Source organism: Papio anubis, chromosome 13 (assembly GCF_008728515.1).
Source record: "Papio anubis isolate 15944 chromosome 13, Panubis1.0, whole genome shotgun sequence".
Taxonomy (NCBI): Eukaryota; Metazoa; Chordata; class Mammalia; order Primates; family Cercopithecidae; genus Papio; species Papio anubis.
The window spans coordinates 36,390,196-36,416,107 of record NC_044988.1 but is presented as its reverse complement, the minus strand read 5'-3'; the positions used below and the strand labels follow the sequence as shown (position 1 = coordinate 36,416,107).

General features: G+C 38.8%; 1 pseudogene across 1 annotated transcript; it reads right to left on the bottom strand.

The window, feature by feature from the left end:
- Positions 1 to 3,563: 3,563 nt before the first annotated feature.
- On the bottom strand, positions 3,564 to 4,624 carry LOC101023829 (annotated as a pseudogene). Its single transcript, XR_162657.5, has one exon. The product of XR_162657.5 is annotated as a prohibitin pseudogene (transcript).
- Between the last annotated feature and the right edge of the window lie 21,288 nt (positions 4,625 to 25,912).

Below are 25,912 nucleotides of genomic sequence, written 5' to 3'. Positions count from 1 at the left end.
TTGTTTGTTTGTTTTTGTAGAGATGAGATCCCACTATGTAGCCCAGGCTGGAGTCAAACTCCAAACTCCTGGGCTCAAGCAATCCTCCCACCTTGGCCTCCCAAAGTGCTGGGATTACAGGTGTGAGCCACCACACTCAGCCTACATGCTTGTTTTAAATGTTTAACTCTGAGACAACCATCTTGTTTATTTTACTTCCAGATTGTTGGATGATGTCTTATTATGCCTATAGAAACTTGAAATGCTATCCATTTTGCTACTTGGGCTTTTACAACCCTTGGTATTTTATCTTTCAGGCTTTCTAAGCTTAACACTGTATAGCCAAGAGTGAAAGAAAATTAGTATCACAGCACCAGCCTGTCCTGAGTCTTTGGGATGCAATATGCTCTGATGATCTCACAAGTTTATTTGTGAATCCCATCAGTTTTTCCTGTCGTTTCCAAGAGGTTAGTGGGATGACATACACAGGATAATTGAGTAAACTTCTACATAAACAGCATCTGCAATTGCAGATACAAGAATAAGTTCCATTATGGAAATATAATATGTAGGAGTGCTATACCAATAATTGGAAAGGTAAAGACTCAGGGCTTAAGAAAATCAAAAGAGAATAAAAGAATGAGATAGAAGTCCAGATGGCCTCAACATTCATGCATTCAGTTTTCAAACAACTAACATACTCATATGTGTGTGTTTGTGTAATACTATTTCCAAACTTGGATGTTCATATCTCAGATGAAAAACGAGTGCTCAAAGTCACCTCCCAGCCAATTGTTCCATTTTAGCAGCCTCACTATATTTGTGTGCACTGTACTATTTATCCACTTACTCATTTTTTACACTTTTACCTATTATTTTATAAATAAAAGTAAACAAGAAATATTAAACGTCTGACACTGGCAATAAAATGCATAGCTTTCATACACAATCTACTTGAGTCAAAGAAGGAACTTATCGAGCATGCCAATAGTAGAAAATCATTAGTCTAAATTGAATTCCTGCTGAACATAAGCCAATTGAATGAGGCTTATGTGTTCAGTTGTAAAGAAAAATTTAAAAAAGAAAGAACATTTAAATCATGCTGGAAATGTAATCCTGAACATTATATACTGAAGGCAAGATGTAATCAAGACATTTAAAAATTTTTTCCTCTTTATGACTGAGATTCTCTTATCAGGTTTTTTTGTTGTTCGACTTTCATATATTTCACTTCCTTGCATGTTTTCAAGTATATATTAAACTTGAAAGATATTTTTCAGCATTTGCTGAAAAAGCAAAAACAAATTAGTGAAATACCCAGAGGCCTTGACACTACATTTCTTTAGCGAGGGAAGGGCTGGAATATAGCTGAGCCACATCAAAACTTTCTGTTACATTGTGCTAGCAAAGCTCTGCCTAAGATGAGAAAAGTGGAGGGAAATCTCTATAAAGGAAGATATTTCCCCTTTTGCAATGGTGAGCTAATTGTGTTAATCAAGGTTATACACAGCAGATTGTGCTGTCTCTCTGAAGATGTGAGCACACCAGGAAGCATAAGTCAAACAGTGGGCTTCTTCTTAAAAGCTGGTCTCCTAGCCATCTTTCACTGATTAATGAGTACCTTGGCATCAGAATCTAAAAGTTGAGAGATAATGAAAAAGAGTAGAACTCCTAGAACCAGCATCACCATCTGTCTGAAGCCTACTTTTACACTTCCCCTACATTATGTACCAAAATCCCAAAATTATCATATCTCAGATTTTATTCATTTAAGGAAAAGCATAGCATTGTCATGAATAGCAGCAGTCATGATCAAAGAGAATTCTAGGAAATTAAAGTAAAGAGAGGTCAGATCTAATAGAATTTAGGTGTACTCAGACTCAATATTACCTTTGGCTTTAGTCTGTGTGAGTTTTGAAAAGACAGAATTCTAATGTTATATTTTGTGCCACTCAGTGCACAGGTAGTAGAACCCATGTTGCTACCACCTAAGATTTGAAGAACATATTACAAACCAAGTACAGGATTAGAGAAGACATGGAGAAATGGCAGCTTCCATACATGGCTAGTATGGGATATAAATTAGTAGAAATACAGGAGAGCAGTTTGACCGTATTTATCCAAGGGAATATCCTTAAGAAGTAAAAATAAATGAATTACAGCTAAGTCTATCACCATGCACAGATCTCAAACATTTAATGTTAGAGAAAACTACATATAACATCACTTACCTAAAGTTTAACACATGTAGAACAACTATGCATTTTAATGGATAGATACATGTAAAGTAAAGGCAGACCATTACGGAAGGAAATGATAGAAACTGACTTCAAGGTAGTGGTTACCTTGGTGGAGAAAGAAAGAGAAATGAGACTGAAAGGGGGTTGAAAAAGAGTTTCTCCTGGTTTTGTGAAGTTTTATTTCTTAAGAAATAAAAATCCTAAGGAAATATGACAAAATAAGATTTGTTTAAACTGCATAATGACAGATTGTGAACACAAATTTATTTTCACTCTCTCCCAAACCCCAATAAAATGATAATAAGTGTAATTTTAAGGCAGAAAATCTAAAAAGAGAAAGATAATGGGAAAAGAGACAAGAGAAACAAATTTAAAAGCTGGAAAGCAGATGGGATTTTCTGACTTCGAAGAACTGAGAAATGAAAATCCTGTGCTGACCAGGGAGAAACAGAAAAACAGCTTGATTTTCTCTGCAGGCCCGCTAAGAAAGTTGAGACACTAGCAGTACAAAGTACTGGAAGTACAGGTGACAGTCTGACCAAAATAGGAGGATGGGTTGAAAACAGGAAGATGCTGTGGAAGAAGCAGATAAAAAGTACTAATTAATTAAATTTTTTAAAAAATTTAAATGCAGTTAAATCTGATTCATACCTCTCTCAGAGCAGCTTGGTGGCTGCCCTTCTCACGTCACTTGAAAACTGTGAGTTGATTCACTGGAGAAAGTAAAGCAGGCCAGGCATGGTGGTGCATGCCTGTAATCCCAGCATTCGGGGAGGCTGAGGCAGGATTGCTTGAGCCCAGAAGGTCAAGGCTCAGTGAGCTATGATTGCACCACTGCATTCCAGCCTGGATGACAGAGTGAGACCCTGACTCAAAAATAAAAATAAAAAATAAAAAGAATGTTAAACAGAGAGTCTCTCAGCTAGGAGACCAAGCACGGCAGAGGAATTATATTAAAAACAGGACTAAAAGGGTTCAAGACCAGCCTGGGCAACATAGTGAGACCATATCTCAAGAAAACTTTTAAAATAAAATCAGCTGAGTGTGGTGGTATACACCTGTAATCCTAGATACCCAGGAGGCTGATGTGGGGGGATTGTTTGAGCTCAGGAGTTTGAAGCTGCAGTGAGCTATGATGGCACCACTGTACTCCAGACTGGGAAACAATAAGATCCTATCTCTAAAAAAAAATTTTTTAATTAATAAAACAGGGCTAAGAGAATTTTTATATGTTGCATTGCTAAATCCACAGTCCTCTCCCCTCACTTGGTTCCTAGAACAATGGTAGTAATAAGTATATTATCCTTAACACAAGACATTGAAATCATTTTCTTTCTTTCTTTCTTTTTTTTTTTTTTAGAGATCTGAAGTGATTTTACCTTTATTTCCTTCACTTTAAGCCAATCATGAAATTTCACAGTGATTTCTAGGGTGGGGGTAGAAGGAAGGTGGTGTTAAGAATCATCAGGGCTGTGGCCCAGTCAGCCCTCGGAGGTGCAGGCAGGGTGGGCCCTCACTGGGGCAGCTGGAGGAGCACGGACTGCCCCGCTGGCAGGTAGGTGATGTTCCGAGAACGTGAGAGCTGGTATGCGATGTCCTCCACGGCTTCCAGCTTGCGCAGCTCGATCAGGCCATCCCCTGCAGTGGCCAGTGAGTTGGCAATCAGCTCAGCCACCTTGGAGTCACCCTCAGCAGAGATGATGGCTGCCTTTTTTTGCTGCTCAGCCTTTTCCACCACAAATCTGGCCTTCTCTGCTTCCTGCTGAGCCACCTGTTTGGCTTCCACCGCTTCTGTGAACTCCTTCCTGAAGGTCAGATGTGTCAAGGACACGTCATCCAGGATGAGCCCAAAGGTGGCTGCTCGCTCTGTAAGATCGTCGCTCACCTGCCTGGAGACCAGCTCTCTCTGGGTGATTAGTTCTCCAGCATCAAAGCGAGCCACCACTGACTTGAGGATCTCTCGGTCGTGATGGACGGCAGCACACGCTCATCATAGTCCTCTCCGATGCTGGTGAAGATGCGAGGAAGCTGGCTAGTGACGGGCCGGAAGAGGATGCGCAGTGTGATGTTGACATTCTGTAAATCTTTGCTACCAGTGATGACCGGCACATTACGTGGTCGAGAACGGCAGTCAAAGATAATTGGTTTCTGTACCCATGGGATGAGAAAGTGAGTCCCTTCCCCTACCACAATGTCCTGTACTCCACGGAACTGGTTAAAGATGACAGCTCTGTGCCCAGCATCCACATTATATAAGGCAGAGTTCACCACGCCTCCTGCAACAGCTAAGGTCAGGCCAAACTTGCCAATGGACTCAAACACTTTGGCAGCCATGTTTTCTTCTGCTGGACCCTCTCACACCTGCTTCCACTCTGACCTCCACATGAATTTCCCCGAAAGCATTTTCTCCAGAGAATTTGACAATCCCACCAAAAATAAAAAATAAAAAATAAATAACGCAGAGCCAGATACCTCTGTAGGGACTCTCAGACCTCCCAGGCCCCACCTGGGTGCTCAGAGGCTTCCCATCAGGCTGCAGTGTTCCATTCTAAAACATGAACAGGCAACTCAAGGACATCAGACATCTGACAAAAGGCCCTAAGCCGAAAGATAGGGATCAAAGCTAATAAGCAGAAAAAAGCAAATTGGAGGAACCAGGATGTATACAAGAAAAAGAAAACTTAAAATATATATACACATATATATATAATGCTCAGAGAGATAAGAGACGATGCATTCATTTAAGAACAGAGAACAAGATGCCATAAAAGAAATTTCAAAGAACAACCAAGATCACTTAGCAATTAAAAAGGAAAGTGAAAATTGAAAGAAAAGAGATAAGAAAATTAGGGTATCAACCAGAAAGTCTGACATCCAAATAATAAGAGTCCCAGAAAAAAGCAGACAAAAAGGAGAGAGAAAATTATCAAATAGTTCAGGGAAATTGCCCAGTACAGAAGGATCTGAGTTTCCAGACTCGAAGAGCCCAGCAAGGGTTCAGTAAAACAGATGAAAACATGACCATATACAGACAGTTATTGAAAAATTTTAGAACATCGGGTTCAAAGAGAAGACCCCACAAGCTCCCAGAAAGGAAGACAAAAAAATCACACAAAGATCAGAAATCAAAATAGTGTCAGTCTATTCCAGGAGGACTACTCCAGCAACATTTTCTGTGAAGGGCCAGATAGAAAGCAATATTTTTAGACTTTGCAGGCCACATACAATCTGTTGCATTTTCTTTTTTGTTTTGTTTTGGAACCTTTTTTTTTTTTTTGGTTGGTTGGTTGGTTGGTTAGTTGGTTGGTTGGTTGGTTGGCTTTTACCATCCTTAAAAATGTAAAAAACATTTTTAGCTCACAGGCCATACAAAAATAGGCCACAGGTGAGGTAGCAGGTGAGACTCAACTCTAGAGGTGGGGCTCAGACACTGTACCAGATTCAAGACTAGCTAAAACAGAGCCAGTGCAGAAGCAGCTTTCAATCAGACATGCCCACCAATGTGCCATGTCAATTTACCATTGCCATGGCAACACCTGGGAGTTACTGCCCTTTTCCATAGCAATGACCCAATGATCCAAAAATTTCTACCCCTTTCCTAGAAATTTCAGCATAAACTGCCCCTTATTCTGCATGCAATTTAAAACAGGTATAAATATGACTGCAAAACTGCCCTGAGCTGCTACTCTCTGCCTACCGGTTAGCCCTGCTTTGCAAGAGCAGTCACAGAGCTGTAATACCACCAGAGCTGTAACACTGCCTGTTCAATAGAGCTGTTTTTCTTCTACCTCTGGCTTGCCCTTGAATTATTTTCTGGGCAAAGCCAAGAACTCTCATAGGCTAAACTCCACTTCAGGCTCGCCTGCCCTGCATCACAGGGATGTAGCTTGCTGACTTCAGTCTAGTCAACAGCAACACTGGATTCCAGATGACAGTGGAGCAATGCATGCAGTAGCCTGAGGAAAAATTATTTCCAACCTCTGGCTCTATACCCAGCCAAACTATCCATTAATCTCACAGTAAAAAGACATATTTAGTCATATAAATTCTCCAAAAATATTTCATCTAAGCACCATCTTTCAGAACACTACTGAGGCGTATGTGTTACCAAAAGGAGAACATAAGTTGAAAAGAGAAAGAAAATGCCATTACAAAATCTGGAACCAAATAAGAGAAAGATCAAGGAAATCCAGTGTGGTCCTGAAGACAGCTCTCAGATAGGAATCCATGCCAGATTAGAGCAGGTTCAAAACTTCAGAAGAAATTTCTTCCAAAAGATGGAATTCACAGAATGCCTAATACAACTAAATATATTGAAAGGAGATTTAGACAAATGGCCAAAAGTTCGGGAGGAATTACAGATGAATGTAACAAAAACTTAGAAAATAAAAGATAATTATTAACCTCAGAGGAAAGAAAAGTTGTGCAAGAAAGTTTAAAAAAATCACAGAATAGCAAATATCTCAGATGTGGACAGCATTTACGTGGTCATAATATAAGCAATGGCTACCTAATCTCGAAAATTACAATGTATTAGGATGACAGAGGAATGTGACAGAAAAGGAAAGTAAAAGGAAGCCACATCCTTATATAGCAGGAAGTCCATATGTATGTTTCAAAAAATTAAAATAGCCGTATTTTATATATTTTATATAACAATATGCAATACTAAATTAAATTAGTCGGTGAAAGCCATTGAAATGGTTACCTTTGAATTTAGGGAAATGGAGGCAGTTATTTAAACATTTAAAACTAAATGATAAATAGTGTTCCCTACACTGACTTGTCTATATTTAAACACTTTCTATTTTAAAACTTTTATTTTTAAGGAGCATTCTTCACATATCAGTACAAAGTGTTGTCAAATACAGTTTGCCTACATCTTCAAAGTTGTATCATAAAGAATACTAAAATATTTTGAGATTTTTTTACATTAGTAGAAATATTTAAAGAGATATTGTTAATCAACTTCTTAAACAATCAGAAGTCCCAGAATCTTGCTTCACTGATTTCACCCTCCTATTTTCCTCCAATACGCTTTACTCGTCTGTAAAATCCAGCTGGTCTGGTTTCTTGGGGTCACAAGGAAAAGACACACACAGATTCTTCACAACAGGAATTTGTTGCAAGAATAAACAGGAACATAAGGAAGAAGCAGAAAGTGCCTCATCAGCACAATCACCCTGTGTATTGGATATTTGTCATATTTTGGCCACCAAGCATCTGAAACACATCCTATATTGGGAAAACTTTTATTTTTATGGAGAGTCAATAGAACACAAAAGCTGCCTCCACTGTAGCCTGAAAATACCACATACAGTTGACCCTTGGACCACCGGGCTTAGGGGTACTGACTGCCCCGTACACAGTCAAAAATCCACAACATAATTACTAATAGCTTACTGTTAATCAGAAGCCTTACCAGTAACATAAACAGTCTATTAACGAATATTTTTTATGGTATGTGTAATATATGTATATATAAAATATATATTTTTTCTTTTCTCTAGCTTACTTTATTGTAAGAGTACTCCCCTCTAATATATATAATATATACATAATATATTATATATAATATTATATATTATTTATATATCTAATATATAAGATATATTATATCTAATATATCTAATAAATATTACATATAATATATATTATGTATATATCATATATATATTAGAGAGAGAGAGCACTCTTACAATAAAGTATGCTAGAGAAAAGAAAATATTATTAAGAAAACCATAAGAAAGAGAAAATGTATTTACTGTTCATTAGGTGGAAGTGGATCACCATAAGGGTCTTCATCCTCATCATCTTCACATTGAGATGGCTAAGGAAGTGGAGGAGGAGAGGCTGGTCTTGCTGTCTCAGGGGTGGCCGAGGTTGAAGAAAACCCATGTGTAAGTGGACCCATGGAGTTCAACTGTACACACCTTCCCAGACTCCCTTGCACAGCTCTCTAATCCTCAAAACAATTGTTTGAGCTCCCCAATACCTCTTGAATGCAACCCTCTTCTGTGTAAATAAGCCAGAATTGATTTTCATCACTTCCGCTTTAGAAGTCTATTGTATTCATTTCTGGAACTTGGAAGTTGACATCAGTCTGTTCTTAAATGTAGAATCAGCTGATTGAAGGATGGAGGATGGAGGAGAAGGATGGAGGGATTTGAGGATCCCTGTCTCTCCAGAGGATTAGTTTATAACCCTTGTCACATACTAAGGTTTTCCTTTTTTTAATGGGAAAATTTCAGATCTTGGCATGTTTTGGCAATCTCTTGCAGCTTTTGGTGAGGTACTATAAGAAAGAGATAAGTTTAATATCCAATATAAAAGAGTAAAGAAAATACAACTTTGCTAATAAAGGCCCTTTCAGTTACCCAAAAGTCCAATAATTTTGAGTCTTTCAAATTTCAAGAAACCAAATTCTCTACCCCAGGCCAATGGTAGCCCAGCAGAGATATTGAAACTAAACCTTAGAAGGAGTAAAGATCACAGTTACAGGGAAGATTCAGTGCTCAGGCCTCAGCTCAACAAACACGGAACTTTCTCTGTAAAAAATACAGCCAGGGGACAAAGATATGAACTGATCTAGTGCTTCTTCATCTAAGGCCATTGCTTTTAATTGCATCAGGGTGGAGCTCATTAAGTTCAGAATCACAAAAGTGAGCAGATCAGAGTTCTGTAGAACCCAAGGCATCACAGACAGTTAAAAAGGGATCCGCACCACATTTACTTTCTGTTTGATCCTCTCTTCCCCCAAAGTCTTGTCTTTTTCTCCATGTGTTGGCTTTATTTTTTTCTCACTACAAAAGGATCTCCTCCACACACTTTTTCAATTAATATTCAAAAAATCCTGGAGGAAGGCTATGATTGGCCCAGGTTGGGCCACACCCAGTGCTCACACTTGGACTGATTAATTTTAGCCAGATGTCCTGGAAACTGCAATTGGTCCAATCTTTGACTGTGATGGGAGCGGACTAGAAGAGGCCATCACTGGAAAGGAGGATGGTGAAAGCAATATCAGATGGTCTCAGTTAACTCTGAAAACAACCCTACAAGGTATGTACCACTTTTTCTTGGTAACTTATATTGTTATATCTGTTGTAAAGAAGAATGTTACACTTATAAAAGTCAAACTCCTCATGAATGTAGACGTAGTAAAATGAAGAGCGAGGACTCAGACCCAAATCTATCTAATACCACAGCTCATGTTCTTAAACTTCTTCTTTACCAGTGCATCTTAGGGTTGTGTTATTGTTGCAAAACATGTTTCAAAAATAAATTTCAATAAATGATGATGGAGGTCTATTCTCACTAATGACAAGATTTTTGCAATTCCCCTGGGCTTTTTCTTCTGTTATGATATGCAATGGAAAAGGAAACATCTAATTAAATTGAATCTATAAGAAGCCATGAGAGGAGAGAAAAGGGAAAGGTAAGAAAATATTTTATTGGAAGAGTCTGCATCGTCTATGGCAAAGATGAAGGCAGCCCTACTAAAAAATAAAGATAAAGTAAAATAATTTTTAAAAGAGAAAACATCGAAGAAAAAAAGCCTTATAAAGTTTTATGAAATAATGACGTTTCAAATAACAGTAACATTTATTGAGCACTTATTATGTGTTCAGCCTTGTTCTAAGTATTTTACATGTATCATCTCTTTTACACCTCATAGCTTATTAAAATACATAATCTAACATCTTAGAGACCTTTGTAAAAAAATGTCTAATTCTGATCTCCTTCCACCCTTTAATAATGTAACTTTCATATTCCTCGTTTTTTCTCCATTGGCCGTATTGCACTGTTCCCATGTAGCATGAGCAGCAGCAGCCAATGATTAGCTCAAGCAATCCTCAAAACCCTCTGCGAATGCAGCTCTGGTGTATCCTGTACCTCAATAACTTGGTTATCTCCATCCCTCCAGGTTATCTCCATCCCTTGTGATACCTGCCGCCGCCAGATTGCTACTTCTTTCTATCACATCACACAGCTCCCATCCCTCCCTTTCTCTCTCCACCTTCCCCGTTGACTTCCCAGGATCTCCACACAGTTCTATGATCAGTCATTTCTCTTTCCAAGTCACCCTTATCTGTAAGTCCTACCCTCCTTCCTCCACCCCTCCCTGGCTGTGTCCCTGCCCTCCCTGAGGGCTGCCTGACCTATCTCACACAACTCTCTGGTTCAGACTGGAAGACTCCTCTCATCTGTCCTTGAATTTCCTCTATTCTTACTCTATTATCTTCACCTTTGTTTTTGTTTGATTTGTCTGTCTCCTCTTTATGTGTCCTCTTGCTATTTCTGCTACATTCAGAATATCTATTTTACGCCTTAAAGTCGCTGAGTCTACCCCTCACCTTGAAAGCTTCCTTTGAATACTTTCATAAAATGTCCCATCATGTGGATTCTGTTTTCAGAATCAGGGCTCCTCCTTCAGCCTCCATTATGTCTCAGTTTTCATTTCTTCCTTTTCAAAAAAGAAATTCTTGATTTCAAATAAGAAATGCATAAATATAAATAAGAAATTGTTCATATTTATGATTTCTGCCGGATCTCCCAACTTCTGAGAAATTAATTTTAGTAGAGAGCACAATTGCAAAAGATATAATATTTCACTTTCCATTTCACCACTTCCCTTCTTTTCAAAGGGTAAATTTTCTTAATTTTAATTTGTATAATTCTGACTCAGATTATTAATGTACATTTTAAAAACAAATTATTTTACACATTCTTATATGTTTACTAAATGTTTAAAGACACAAGCAACTTTCTGGTATTTCCAAGTCTATTATCTTTCATGAACTACAGTGGAAAAATCCCTTTGTAATGTAATCTTTTTTTGCTACATATTTTTTCTTTCACGTTTCTTCTGTGGAACTATAAACTCCCAAATCAATATTTTCTCCTCCATAATTGACATCCATGATCATATACCTTCCAACTCAGCCATATTGTAAACTATGAATTATTGACCTCATACAAAAGCTTCAACCCCAATTATTTGCAAGAAATAAATTGTCTTTGTCAATATTTAGCTTTAATTCTTACATGAAAATTGAAAAGTTGAATCTAGTAAGAATTGCTGTATCTTCTCTTTGATGCATTTTGACGTTAACTGATTTACCTTATTATGATGAGTTTTGCCCAAATGTGTGAAGAATGGCAGAGTCCTTCAAGCCACTCTCACATGCTCTTCTTTCTCCCTTTTCTTGTGCAAAAGGAGAATTTAGAACTGGGGGCAAGGGCTGGGGCAGTATTGGTTGACTCTTATTTGAGATTCTTTTTTAAATACTACCTCATTTCTCTTATCTCACACTCATTCTGGAATTTGAAGTCCATATGTAATAGCCTGAGGTTTTTTTTTTTTTTTTTTTTTTTTGGAGATGGAGTCTCGCTCTGTCGCCCAGGCTGGAGTGCAGTGACCAGATCTCAGCTCACTGCAAGCTCCGCCTCCCGGGTTTACGCCATTCTCCTGCCTCAGCCTCCCAAGTAGCTGGGACTACAGGCGCCCGCCACCTCGCCCGGCTAGTTTTTTGTATTTTTTAGTAGAGGCGGGGTTTCACCGTGTTAGCCAGGATGGTCTCGATCTCCTGACCTCGTGATCCGCCCGTCTCGGCCTCCCAAAGTGCTGAGATTACAGGCTTGAGCCACCGCGCCCGGCCAGCCTGAGGTTTTTGTCCTCTTTAGTATTATCCTTCATTAATTTGGCTAAGAGTCATAAGTGTAGTTAGCCAAGGCCCCATGCCCATACATCTGTCTGCATCTGAAGTTTATATGGAACACACAGAGAGGAAGCAGAAACCAGAACCCCTTCTTTTTAAGGTTCAAATTATTACAATATGACTGATGGCCTAGGGAGAGAGGTCAATAGAGGGCCTTCCAGAAGAAATTCCTAAAAGAAATACCTAAAAGTTCTTGTACTTAACAAGAGAAGAATGGGCTTTTCACAAACCAGTGGATGAGATTCTCTGATTTTCTTCTTTTTGTTTTAAAGAGACTTTATTTTGTACTCTATGCACTCTGTGAGTGAAGCAGGAACCTATGTACATACAACAATGGAGTATTTTGCAATCCCACTTTAGTCCATTCACGGTGATAACTGGAGTCCTTTATCCCTCCGTGCCCCTAAGCAGTCATTCTCGTTCACTTTACAGAAGAATTGCTTCTAGCTATGTCATGTACAGAAAATCACTTAATCCATGTGGGTGAAGTGTCTTTGGTTGTCCCCTGCACTGGTTAAAACCCTGTGTTATGCATAAATGAAAGACATTTGGCAGATGATTAACCTCATCTGTTCACTACCAGAATCCTCTTACACACTTCTTAGAAAGAATGCTAAATTTAAGCACTACATTCATTAGAATAGTAATCAAGTCACAGCTCCTTCATGTGCCCCCTATTCTTAAAGAGAATAAATGGGTTATTTAGATCATTAGCCCAAGTAACATTTTCACAGTATTCCCTCAACGGTTAATCTTTCTTGTGAGAGATTCTGAAAATAAACTGCTTCTCTGCTAAATTAAAGCTCACCCCAAATTCCTTATTGCATCAATATAGACTCATGCATTTATATTTCATGGGTTCAGCATAGCCTCTTCCAAAAAACTATAAAACCATTTTTTCATTTCAACAAATACCTCACTTTCTGCCTCCAGCTCCCTCTTCTGGACCCAAAGAGCCACAGAGAATGTCTCAGCTCCTCTTTCCTCTCTGCTCATTTGTTCTCATTGTCCTCTCCCTCTTCTTCCTCTTTTTGTCCTCCCTCTGTTCCACTTTGATCCAGTCTTTCAGCTTGGCCCTCCCTTTTGTCTCTTTCAAAGTTCCCTTCCAATGAACTGGCCTAGGTCTCCGAGTGTAAAATGACCATAATCTGTCTTTTCTGGGCTGTCCTCAGTGTCTTTCTATCATGGCTATATTCTGGAAGGCTGAAGACTTTCTTTACTGCCTTGTTCTGTTCTTCATTTTCCCACTCCTTTCCTTTCTTTTGTCTTTGTTCACTATATACTCAGTCAGCTCTAATTGATCCTATGGCAACTAATTCTCTGCCTCCATGAATTAAGTTAGTAGCGATTACTCACGGGCAAAGTTTCTTAGCCATCCCAATGGATCAATGAGATTGTTATTATTATTATCACCCAATTTTAGAGAAAAGGACATTAAAGCACAGAGAGGCTAAATAGAACTTTTCCAAGCTAACAAAGCTAGTAAGTTGCAAAGCCAAGTTTCAAATCTATCTACCTAACTCCAAAACCCATGATTTTTCAACCTCACCACGCTGCCCTTGTATGCAAGTGTGCCATGCCTTCCTGTGGTTAGCACTGTCCCTTATTACTAAGCTTCATGAGAATTTTGGTTTAAGATACATTTAAATTAAAAAGCACCTATATTGCCCTAGAATAAGGAAAGTAGTTGAAAAATAAAGATAAAAATACAGAGGCTTCATTTGAATGTGGCTTTTGTTGCAAACATTTTTTAAGATAAAAAAATTAAAAATAACAATAATATAAAAAATATAGAAGTGTTTTGGAGGATATTAAGTACAAGCATATATTGTTGGGGGGGGGAATCATGTTGTATTCCCAAGGGTAAAGAACATAATTGTAACTACACATACATCCCCCCAAAAAACTAGATCTTCGCCTGTTGCCTTTCTCACGCCCATACAGAAACCTATTACAGTTCCTGTGAATTACCCTAGGGGAGCAAACCAATGTTGGTATTAGAAAAGAGACATATTTTTGTCTTTTTTTAAATAAAAGGGATTCAATTCAGAAATCAAGAATTTCTCACTGATGAAGAAAACTTAGGAACACTTATCTAGTAGGGGCAAAGGAAAGAGTAAATGTAAGAACAGAAACAGCAACATAGCATAACCATGGAGAGTGAGGCCAGGAGGCACAGATGAATGAACAAGAAGAACGTCGACACGGCAGCAGGTGCAGCGCACGAATGCAACACAGAGCACAGGGACAGAATGATGAGGCGCATGAGGAAGAGCACAGCAGTCTGCCACACACACACAGGCACTCGAGGACCTGGAGGCAGCCGAGCAGACCTACAGAGGGAGGCCGAGAACCTGTGAAGGTGGTGAAATGCTCACTTGCCCAAGAAGTGACCATTTTACCCGGGATTCAAGGGGAGTCCCAACAGAAATCATTGGAAGTCTCCAGCTTGAAAACAACTCTCGATGAAAGGTGTAATAAAATCAGAGAATTTTAAATCAGAAAAGGAACTTAGAGATTATCTCATTCAATGCTCTAATTTTATCATACTACATATGCTGCCTGGTAAAGAATGCTGCATTTGGTATCAGAAGATCTAGAGAAAAGATAAATGTTAAATAATGTAATGAACAGTGAATAACTATACAAAAGTGTTTTCATCATCATTGTCATCTTGTATAATCTTCATATTTGACCATAGTGTAGAAAGCGCAAACATTGGTGTCCCAATTTTACCAATGACAGATTTTAAAAGATTTAGTAAATTATATTCACCAGCAAGTGATAGAGAAATAACACTGTAGAAACTGTCTTATTCCTAGTTGTAATATATTTTACTATGTTTTCTTTGAAGATTAATGTATGAGTACAATGGAGGGTTTGGTGAGAAAAGAAGTGAAACTTGAAAAGGTTTCAGCTAAAAGAGAAAACTAGACCACTATCATTTTAAAAGGGCAATAAAATAGAATAATCAGATACTATCTTTAAGTTGGTAAGCCTAATTTAAAAAGGATTAAACTACTTTCCTGGAAAATTACTTTCTCCCGAGAAGCTTCTTTCCCTCAAACTGCTTTTTATTTATTTATTGCCTGAAGAGTTTAAATAAAGATAATAAATTGCATGATCAATAGAAACAACAAAGTTGCTTTGCTTAGAGCTGATAACAGAGTGTATAGATTTTCCATGAATAATTGAAAAGGCCCGACAAAGACGTTTAAACTCTCCTGTCTCTATGCCTCTCTTTCTCTCCATTTTTCACAGAGCCAATTCCTAAGTCTCCCTACAGAAAGAAATCAAATGCAACCAAGTCAACCACTCCCATATGCAGGAGGGTTTATTTATTGCCTGCAGGGAGCCACAGCCAGTCATGTGGCAGTAAGTGCTCAGAAAGATCAGCAGCTCACGGCTGCATGAAGTCATCCGCAGGCCTAGGAGAGGGAACCTGGCACTCACTCCTTAGGCAAGGCCCAAGAAATAAACGTGTGTAGCCAGGCAATTTTTTTGCTTCACTTTGCGCTAACTCTAGCACCCTCAAGCCTGCCATTCTTCAATGGGCATCTTCAATGGGCTCTCCCTAAGATGAACCTTGGTATAGTTTAGGGACGTCTCTCACACTTTCACCCTACCAGCAATGATCCTAGAGAAGCTTTTCTATACACATGGCTCAATTCCCCAGGATGCTAGCAGAAAAAGTTTATGAAAACTTAAGGCTGCTGTAGTTCAGTGTCTGGTTCAGGCTGCCAAAATTTGGTCATTTTCATGCCCACAGCCTAGGCTGTGGGGGCTTCTTCTCCCCTTCACTCTCTCTTATTCTCCCCAGCAGTAGCTGAAAAAGCAATGAGCTAGAAGGTGGAAGACTGAAACCCAAGCCCGCTCTTCTAAGGGCTGGAGGCCAAGGAGCAAGTCGTCTCTACTGTCCCAGTACCCAGCACAGACTATGGCACATAGTAAGTGCTTTAAAAACGTTCATTAAATGAACTGATAAATGAATTTAATATCAAGGGGTCTCCATTTCCTCATTAGTAAATAGGAAAGTTACACTAGGTCCCTTCAAAAATCTCCAGCTCTGAGATTTTAAAATATTTTGGACTAGCTTTCAGGATAGCATAATTATACTAAGATAAGGCAGTGCTCCCCTTCTGACATGATGGAGTAAACTGATAGATCAACTCTCACACAGATAGCGACTACTTAGAGGCTCTGCAGAGGGAACAAAGCAAATGGCTGTGTGTTTGGGTGCAAAATGGTACAATCACTTAGGAAAACAGTTTGGCAGTTACTTATGAACGCAAATATATATTTACCATAACATGCATCAAATCTACTCCTAGGTATTTACCCAAGAGAAATGAAAACATACGCTCACCTAAAAACTTACCCTGCATGTTTATCATGGCTTTACCCTTAATCATTTAGACTGAAAACAAACCATATGTCTTTCAACTAATGAATAGATCAGCAAATTGTGGTACATTCATGCAGTGAAATAACACTCAACAATAAAAGGGAACAAACAACTAATACATGTAACAACATAAATGAATCTCGAATGCATTATGCTACATGAAATCAGCCAGACTCAAAAGGCCAGAGACTGTGTGATTTCATTTATATGATATTCTGGAAAAGGCAAAACTATGGAACAGAGAATTGAACGTTGGTTATCAGGGACTGGGTTTAGAGGAGGGGGTGACAGCAGGAAGGCATGAGGACTTTTGGAAGGAAATGAAACTGTTGTACATCTAGGCTTCTAATCTGTGATGGTACTAACACAATTGTGTGTGTTTGTCAAAACTCACAGAATTGTACATTAAAGAGTAAGCTTTTAAGTATTTTTATAATTATGTAGATTATACCTCAATAAACTTGACCTTAAAATAAGGCAAAACAAAGGAAAAAAATGGGGGACTTCTAAATCAGGGAAGACTAAGAAGACATAACTGCCAAAGGCGATGCATGAGCCTTGATTAATTCCTGGATTGGGAGTGGAGGTGGGGAAACCCAGCCGCTTAGGAACAATTGGGGAAATTTGAATTTCCACTCTGTTAATAATGCAATTGAGGTAGTAATTTTTTCTCAGGTGCAGTCATGAGCTGTAGTCTCATAATCTACCCCTGTTCTTGACAGGTATGCACGGTTGTACTTAGGGGTAACTTGTGATGTCTGTGAACTTATTTTGGAAATTTTGGCAAAAGAGAAGTGAATATGTATATTCAGAAAGAAAGATGAAATAGGAATCTCTTCTGAAATTTCAAAAGAGATTTGAAAGGGTTTGAAATATTTCAAAATAAAAATGAATGCATTTTGTTAAACCCCCATCATGTGCACCTGCAACCCCCATCTCCTGATCTTTTGCTGGATGCTGTGGTTTCACTGGCCCATCTCCATTTTCCTCCAGTTCTGTTTTAGGAGTTTCTACCCTTTGCAGTTGTCTGCTTCATTTCTTATTCTCTGATCATGCCTTTCAGCTGCCTGGAAAGCATTTGTTTCCAAGGTTGTTGATCTCTGGCATTGCCCTTCTCTTTCCTCTCCCCTGAGCCAAAGCCTGACCTGTACAGCTTTGCTATTTTTAAGTATAATCTATATTCTCCAAGTATCCTTAACAGAGTCAAGTGGTATTTAGGCCTCTCCAAGACCATCTACCTTCTATTTTAAAAGCTCCCCATTCAGCTTTCTGCCCTCCCTGTTGAACTGGAAGAACATTCACCATCTTTTCCCCCGTTAAGCTCACAGCCTCTCCTACCCAGCCAGCTGGGTCAGGGAGGGTTTTGCTTCTCACATCTCATACACTTCCTTATATTACCCTCCTCCATTGCTCTGTCTCACCTAAAATTTAGCTGTGAATTCCCCTCCTTTCCTCTTGCCTTTTCTCTCTCAGGAATACAGACATACCAAATGTGATCCTTTCTCATCAGGGCACCACTGTAGGTGTGGTCTAGGTGAACAGAAGCCTCCAGTGGGGAGAACTGAGGGAGCCACAGGAATATCCTGCAGCCTGACGCAGGTACAGATATCTTGGGATGGCATAACACAGGCCTAGGCAAGCCTTTTCTGTAAAAGACCAGAGAGTAAATATTCTAGGCTTTGCAGCCAAAAGGCAAAATGAAGCAGCTGTTCTTACCAAAAGGCTAATAGTCCTTTACATTTTACACTTAAAAATGTAAAAAAGAAAAAAGTATTTGCTCTCAGGACACAGTTGGTAGTTTGTCAACTCCAGGGAAAATACACTGGGTGAACTTCTGGTTTAACTTTAGAAGAGTTAGAAATTGCTTTATTCATCTTCTCTGTTTCACTGACGTAAGGGCAGTATCAATAAAAAGAGCTTGGGCTCAGGAGTTATTACACCTCCTGGCCCCAGCTGCTCTACCGTAGTTCTCAGACAACATCATGACGTCAACCAATACCCAATCCCTACAGAGGCCTGTGACTTCCTCAGGATTCTGAAGATAAATAAGTTGCCTAATGTCTGTTTTCTTCCTTGATATCTTGTGGCAGCTGTCAGGAGTGACACTTGCCTTTCAAAGCCCTTAGAAAAACATCGTCTTGCTTCCTTTAGAGAATGAAGGCAAGGAGCACCATCTCTTCAATATATTCCTCCCACTGAAAAGTTAATTATAATTGTTATGTCAATTTTGTGAATGAAATTGTCTGCTGACAAGTGGCTTTTAGGACCGAGCATAGGCTGTTTTCCATAGTTTCCATGTATGACCCATTAAACGTGGCCAGATAGTCTGGCAGGTTTTGTATCCAGCACCTCCTGTGCCTTTCTCATCACTATTGCAAAGATGATGATGCTCAGTTATTCTAAATCTCACCCTAATAAGATCCTGACATGAACTTCCTAGCGACTGGAAGCTCACTGGACTTCTACTTTTTTTCTCATAAGTATTTCTCTGCTTTATTCATCTGGATATCTTCAGATGGGTTTGATCCCACTTGGCAGGTAAATTTGGGATATTTGATCTCAAATAAGTAGGCATGTGATTTATTTGATCATGCAAATGAAACATCACTTCCTTGAGGCAGATCTGCTTTCTCCACCATGATCAATAACCTTCTTTTTTCAGCAGAGCCACATGGATACATATCCATTCAAATAAATTAACATTCCAATTCTGGAAAGCTGATTTCAGAAGAATGAATTGGTAAAATGCTAATAGCAGGTAAAGTGGAGTTCAAACTCACTAATCAAAGAGACATAAATTTAAAACAATTAAGAGCAATTTTTTAGCCATTGAAACTGCAAATCCTTTTGTAAAGAATAATGTTATGTCAGCTTCAAGGCAGTGATGTGGGAATGCCTGCCTAAGCCACACAGCTGGGGCAGTGAAGGCAGAGCGTCTGACTTCAGATTCTGAATACCGGCAGTATCCTATTCCATCCCATAAGATAATGTTTAAATAGATCATAGTATGATTGTAAAAAAGACTATTTATTAAAATTCATGCTCTGTGTTAGTCCGTTTTCACACTACTGATAAAGACATACCCAAGACTGGGTAATTTATAAAGAAAAAGAGGTTTAATGAACTCACAGTTCCACGTGGCTGGGGAAGCCTCACAATCATGGTGGAAAACAAAAGGCACGTCTTACATGGTGGGGGTAAGAGAGAACTGAGGATCAAACAAAAGGGGGAACCCCCTTAAAACACCATCAGATCTCATGAGATGATTTATTCACCACGATAAGAACAGCACGTAGGATTCAATTATCTCCCACATGGTCCCTCCCACAACATGTGGGAATTATAGGAGATACAATTCAAGATGAGATTTGATTGAGGACACAGCCAAACCATATCAGTCTCTAAGAATACTTAATGATATAGGGAAACGTTCATGGCATTACACTAAGTGAAGGAATTAGTATACAAAACTGGATACAAAGTATGATCCCAATTTATTTTAAAATATGAATACAAAATACAGGAGTAGGTTTTTGTGTGTTGAATGGCATGTCAAGTGAAGATTCCCTGGATTTACATGTTGAACTAAATTGGCTTAAGCTACTAATTCTATGCCATATGACAAAGCAAACCTCTTTCTAAGATTTCCTGAGGGATGATATATTCATGGTCATCTCAGCTCCACAATCCTCTTTTTGGTCCTGCATCAGTCCAAATTTTAGAATGTTAGCTCAGCTCCTTCCTCAATTTCTTTAGGTTTTTATTTCTTAGCCCAAACCCCACTATTCAATTTCTACCAAGAAAATAATTACATAAAGCAGTCAAGAGTATAACAGAATCAAGCATTTGGAAGAAAGATGCAGGAAAAGTTCATATAACAATATGCAAATCATTACAAATTGAACATTATCATTTTCAAAAATTATGTTAGCTACCTCACCACAGGAAAACTTCCAATGGCTCATTTGCTCATTAAGTCACTCGGTTTCATATTTCATGAGCACATCTTTCCTCATCCTCTCTTCTCTACCTCTCCTCCTTTCAAGCGATAAAATAAATCCTCTCATTTTCCTATGCAAAGCCACTAGACATTCTCTTTTGTCACTGAGATTCCTGGACAACAGTTCTCTCTAAATCCTGCCTTCTATCCTAGGCTGAACTAGGTATTTCCCAAAGTCAGTTCCCACTGCAAGAGTAATCTAGTATACCAATTATTAAAATGGTGGTCCTCAAATCAGCCTGCTTATTGGAATTTGAGAAGTTTTTTTGGTCTTATTTTTTATATATATATTAGTTCCTAGGCCCCTCTAGAAGGTCTGAGGGTATGGCTTTGTTATAGATTTATCTTTAAAATCCATGCAACCCTAGTGTGCAACAGAGTTGAAAAAAATGCTGAAATAAAAAGACATTCACATTGTTACACATATACCATATATCTTTGATTCTATGATGCATTTTTTTACCTCTTGATTTTTTAAAAATTAGGATGCATTTAATAATTTATATCAAAAAGAACTTGCAAGCTGCCAAATAGATTAAGTTGTGACATACTTGTCATTTCTTGCAATGCATATGGGAACGGTGCCCAGTCCCTCCAAATATATCATGAAATCTTAAAAGCTTGGAGAGTTTGGTGTGACTGATTCATGCATTATGAAGGACTGTTATTTGGGCACTGAAAAATCCATGAGTAAAAGCTTCTGGCTAAATTTCAAGAGAGACTTGTGATGTGTAATTCAATAGAAGAAAAAATTATGAGTTTAACAAAATAGGGAATGTGGATAAAATCCCATTACAGTTGACCCTTGAACAATGTGGGGGTTACTGTCTCGGGGTGGCAGAGGTAGAAGAGGTAAAGGAGCTGGGAGGGGAGGCAGGAGAGGCAGGCACTCTTGGTGTAATTTTTACTGAAAAAAAAATCCACATATAAGTTGACCCATGCAGTTCAAACTTGTGTTGTTCAAGGGTCAACTGCATTGTTTACTATATTTTGACGTTAGGCTATAGATGTCAAAGAAATCAAAATTTGAAGCACACATTACAGGAGCAACACAAAACAGAGATGATATGCAGAATTAAGACTGGCCCAAAGTGATTTAGAAGAAACTTTAAACTCATAATGAGAAGGAAACTCATTCTCAAATTTTGTGCAGAGAAAATGGTACCAATTGCCATTTTTTTAGGAAAAAAGAAATATACTTTTAACTTTGTTTTTCTTGAAATGTAATACATAGGCTAGGCACAGTGGCTCACACATGTAATCCCAGAACTTTGGGAGGCCGAGGCAGATTGCTTGAGTCCAGGAGTTCCAGACCAGCCTGGGCAACATGGCGAAACCCTGTCTCCATAAAAAATATAAAAATTAGCTGGTCATGGTGGTGCGCACCTGTAGTCCCAGCTACTTGGGGGGCTGAGGCAGGAGGATTACTTGATCCCAGGAAGTTGAGGCAGCAGTGAGCCAGGATTGCACTATTCCACTCCAGCCTGGGTGAAAGTGAGACCCTGTGAAAGAAAGAGAGGGAGGGAGGGAGGGAAAGAAGGAGGCAGAGAGAGAAAGAGAAAGGAGGGAGGGAGGGAGGGAGGGAGGGAAGGAAGGAAGGAACGAGGTAAGGGAAGGAAAGGGAAGGAAAAGTAATAAATAAGCAAATATCCCATTTTATAACAGATATTATCTTAGAATTGAAGAACTATACATATAGATATTCATAATCATAGAAAAATAACTGGAATGCAATGCATAAATATATTAGCAGTTGTTAAGAAATAGACTTACAATAATTTTTATTATCTTCTTTACTTTGTTTTACTTTCCAAATGTTCTAAGGAATCTAAGTAACTTTTGTAATCAGGAAAATCAGGGAATGTTACTAAAACAAATATGGGAGCACAGGCATGTCCCTTTCTCTCTCACTTCCCCTAAAAAAAAAAAAAAATCGTTGGGCAAAAATACAAATATCAAAATAAAAGAGATTAAAAAGCCAAAATTAAATTTCTGAGGACTTAAGCTGTAAGCCTTTTAACAATGACATTTTTGTTTTTTGAGTAAAGTCCAAAATGTAAATGATTGTTAAGACTGTCTCCATACTCTTTCTCCATACCCCAAACAATCTTTAATCAAACCGAGAGCCCAATTTACTGGAATGTCGTTAAATATGCCAGAAAAAAAGAGGCTAAGAAGCTGTCCACCTTCTCCTTTTCCAGCATCTCTCATCCAAATGGCAGGCTGTGAAACACACACTTAATTTGATCGGTATTAATGCGTGCACATAGGTTCCAAAATGTCAGCAAGATGCATTTGCTTTCAAGTTATATTAATTCTGCTGGTTACAAAGAGTTGGGTAAATAAATCTTAGTTATACACCAAATATGTTTTAAGGCCCTATCAGATAGATGCCTACATTTTTTTTTTCTCTACTGCCTCAGTTTCATTTATGCAGGTATACATTCGACAAAAACTATGCACCAGGCACTATTCTAGGCCCTGGGAAAACAGTAATGAATGAAACAAGCAAGGTCCCTGCCTTCAATCAGCTTATATGAGGCTGGGGTGAGAGAACAAACCAGAAACAAATAAGCTCATTGAATATATATTTTTAAAAAAATTTTTTAATAAAAAAAAAAAAAAGAACACCTGGATGGGAAATGCCTGGGACCAGGCAGGGAGAGAGGAGCAAGGACAGGTAGTTTAGTTAGAATGGTCAGGGACTTCCTTTGAAGAAGTCACATTTGGGCTGAGACTGGAATGATGACAAGGAGGTAGCCTGCAAAGGATCTGAAGAAGAGCATTCCATGCAGGAAAACAGCAAGGACAAAGGCTAACCATGAAGTGGGATTAGCTTGGTGTATGCACAGAACAGAGTGAGAGAGGGGGAAGGGCCAGAAGGTGAGATCAAAGATTTAAGCAGGAGACAGCTCATGTAGGGCAGGGCAGGCCATAGGATAGAGCTAGAATCTTATTCTACTTGTTACATGAAACCTTCGGAGTAACATGATGTGATTGATGTGCCTTTTAAAAATTTATAACACAATAAGGAGATAAACTTTATTCCTCCTCTGATCTGTTCACACCTTCAGAGATAAACTGGAATGAGACTATTTTAGAACACAGTCAGAAAACCTGGGATCAAGACCTATGTCTTCCATCTAGACGCTGCATTACCTCAATCAAGATATTTAGTCCCTCGGCCTCAGTTTTCTCATTTGTAAAATGGAAATACTACATCGTAGTATTGAAATGAGATGAAGGATTTAAAATCACCCATATAGTGTTGGTCAGAATGTCAAGTCCCTCTTTCTTTCCCTCGTTCCTATGAAGAACAGGAGACAGGTACATGGATGAGGGAATCTGAGGAACCTGCAGAGCTGATGGGAGAAGGGAAGCAATGGGAGCACATCCTTTGCTGTAGATTGGCTTCCTCCAAAGCAAACTCTGAAACAAGGATATGAGTTGGAGTAGTTTGCTTGGGAGATATCCCAAGGAGCATCATTAAGGAAGTAGAGAACTAAGAGAGGAAAGGGAAAGAAGCCAGTCTAGAGAATATTATGAAGCATGATACCACTATGGGCAAATGGAGGCTCAATCACATGGGGGAAGACAGGAAGGCAGTGTAGAACATACCTTGAATTTTTCCCACATGGAGAGCAAGGGGGCTTGGTGTTTACCTGCCGAGTCCCTCGGTCCCAAGGGCTGTACTTCCTCTGTGCTTGGCCTTACTTCCAACCTGCCCTGCCCTTGGGCTGAGAGATCTTCCACAGTCAGAGAAAACTCTAAGCAAAGAGTCAAAGTCCTTGCAGATAGAAGCCATAGGATAGGCAGGCACAGGAGTAATGGGTGACCAGGAGATGTGGCTGGGCTCTGGCAGCATCTGCCATAACCTCAGTCCCTTCTCAAGCATACCGTGAGGCCCCTTGGATAGGAAAGACCTTATCATTGTCTGAACTGCAAGGTGATTTTCTCCAGTCTGTGACAACCCCTGGGAATGCTACATGTGATAATGCCTGCTGACTACATCACCAGGGGCCCCATAAAAAGATGCTTCCAGAAGGGCAAAAAGTGTGGGCACAACACCTCTACTCACACCTGAGGACAACTCATAGTCCTGGCCTCCTTTTGGACCAGGTTCGTGGTTTTTAAACACAAAATAGTTTGAAACTGTTAGGAATTCAACCTCTAGGGAAATTTTCCATAAACAGTCTTTCTGCTTAAGAAAAAGTTGAAATCAATATGCTTTGAAAATAACCAGGCTTTGCTAAGTTTGATCATTGGGTGGTATTTATTATTTTGCTATATCAAGTGACAAGACCAAGAGCCAGCATTTATTGAGAGACTTTTCCTTACATCAGGAAAGAGAGGCATGTCGCTAACATTGTATAAATAAGAACTATGAATTGGCCTGTAATGCAATCAAATAGAACATGATAGAGCCAAATGTCATTTAATGGCACTCTACTGCATTTGAAATGACATAATGTAGCCCAAGGACGGGCATGGCTAGTATCTTTGAGGATTAACAATACAAGCCTTGTGCAGTGAACTATGGTCGTGCCACTGCACTGCAGTCTGGGTGATAGAGCAAGACCCTGTCTCAAAATAATAAAAATAATTTTAAAACTTTCATTTATTGAGCATTTATTATAAGCCAAGCACAGTGCTACACTCTTTATCTACTTTAGCACATTTAAACCTCACAATAACATTGAGATAAGTATTCCCATTTAAGAGATGAAGAAACTAGGAGAGAAATTAGAGAGCTCACATTTAATCTGCTTTTAAATTCCCCGAGCTATAATCAAGGCTATAACTTGCCCTGGGTGCTGTTATTGAGAGATGCTCCTGCAAATGTCAATAACCAGCTCTGGCATTACATACTGGAAAACTAATAAAGTATCCCTGAGCCCTGTCCTATCAACAGATGCCAGATGAGTGAAGCCTGAAGTAATGTCATCTATCAAGCATCTTAGGTCCTCTTTTTCTTATGCGCTGATGGAAGCTCATTCACACTTTCGGTTTTACTTTTTAACTGTCAGTTATACTCGTTCTGGGTGTCTAAAAATGACTTCATTAAGGGAAGGCTGTTCAAATATTTCTAAAATCAAATGAAACATAAGACCAAGTATCATTTCAAATTAAAATCATTCTTAATTATTTACCCCCTCAATTGATTTCAAGAGGAGAATAGAAGATATTTGCCTGACAGCAAAAAACCCAAGATGTCTTTGATTCCTCTTTTTCACAGAATAAAGCAAGTAAACAAAAATCATCTTTTAAGTGCTTTCTTTGATGTGTCTTTTAAATAGAATTCTCTAAGTTGGGTTCTCTATGGATTGGCTCAAAATTAACTGCACCTCATTTTCCTTCACTAGGGACCAAAAAGTGTGAAAAATATCCACTAGCAACACCCCCACAGTGTCATAGGACAACTTGCTAGTGAAGATGAGAAGAGGTTTTTAAACACAGCAAGATACTAAGTAGTGAATTCTTTCATTTTACAAATCTATTCTCTAGGTAAAAATCTTTGCTACAAGAGAAAGCTACACTTGTCAATTCTAGTAAATTCCACCTTTTGGCT